This window comes from Brassica oleracea, chromosome C3 (genome assembly GCF_000695525.1).
Source record: "Brassica oleracea var. oleracea cultivar TO1000 chromosome C3, BOL, whole genome shotgun sequence".
NCBI lineage: Eukaryota > Viridiplantae > Streptophyta > Magnoliopsida > Brassicales > Brassicaceae > Brassica > Brassica oleracea.
Window position 1 is genome coordinate 47,955,938 of NC_027750.1, and position 1,378 is coordinate 47,957,315.

Sequence of the window (1,378 nt, forward strand, 5' to 3'; positions counted from 1 at the left end):
TACCAGAAGCCACCGCCGCCTACTCAAGAGAGCAAGATTGAAGAGATGCTCGATAGGGTTCTTGAGGCACAGCAGAGAATGACAGTGGACTTCAATGGGAAGATAAATTCTGTCTACACCAACCTGAACACAAAGTTTGAGACTTTGAGCACTCATGTGAAGAAGATGGAGATGAAGGTTTTGTGCAGACAGGAGATGCTGTTAGGAGGCAGGAAGCCTCAACAAGAGGAGTAGGGGATGATGTGATGAAGCACCACGTGAATGCCATCATTGAGGATGACTTTTGGCAAGTGGTGAAGGAAGAGAAGCTGCAAGAAGGCGATTTCGAGGTAGAGAGTTTGATGAGTTTCTGCGGATCGCATTGGTGTCGATCGACACCAGACACCGAACATCGATCGACATACATGTGAGAACCGAAATTCACACCGTCGAGTTTTGTTAATCGGAGGAAAGCCAAGTTAACCTAGCTTTCCCTGAAGGTCCCGGTTATCTGCTGAGCCACGCACAACACAATCAATATGAAAGATCGAAAAGTAATAAATCGTAAAAGAGTGAAAAGAAAACAAAGAGGTCTTATTTCCGAATTTGCGTTTGAGTGTGAACAACAGGTAAGATCCTAGACCACGAGAGCTGTTGGTATGTTCGCTAGTCTAGTCACCTAAGTTCTAACCTAGTCGAGTCGCAGCTCGATAGTAAAAATGGAAAAAAGCCTAAATAGCTCTAAGTATTGAGTTTGCTTTTAAAATGCTCTCTTCTTCTCTTCGTCCTAGGTCCTCCTTATATACTCCTCCTTAGGTCGGTTTACCTCTTCTCAGCCGGATTTGTCGTGAACCGGGCTTTTCCATATTCCCTTCTTCTTTGTGATTATCTTCGGAAATTTGACATTTATCTCTCCCCACGGATGAGATAAACCGTCATACCAGTCTTTGGGTTCAAGTCTTTTGGGACCAAAGATGAACCGTTGTCCGCAATTCGGACCCTCTTTGGACCGTATCGAGACTTAAGCGTTTTTACGATTTTACTAGCGGAGTAGCCGTTGGTATAGGCATGGTTCTTCCAACGGAACCCTGTTTCTTCGCATAGCCGAGGAAGTCGGTGTTAAGTTAACCTTAACCTGCTCTACTATGAAGAATAGGAAACTGTTCGAGAGACATAACCTTCCCAACTTCCCGAATACTTTCCACGATGTTTTTTAGACGGAACATTGGTGTCGTATCCACGAACCCGAAGACTGAGTTACGGAAACTTTGGACGAAGATGCATGGTTATGGGATGGGACCGGGTTCGGAATGGTCCATGGAGAATTGGCCGCGCTCGCCGGGCGAGCTGATCCGTGGCACGATCAAGCTCGCCGGCGAGTCGACCGGCAACACGGTCG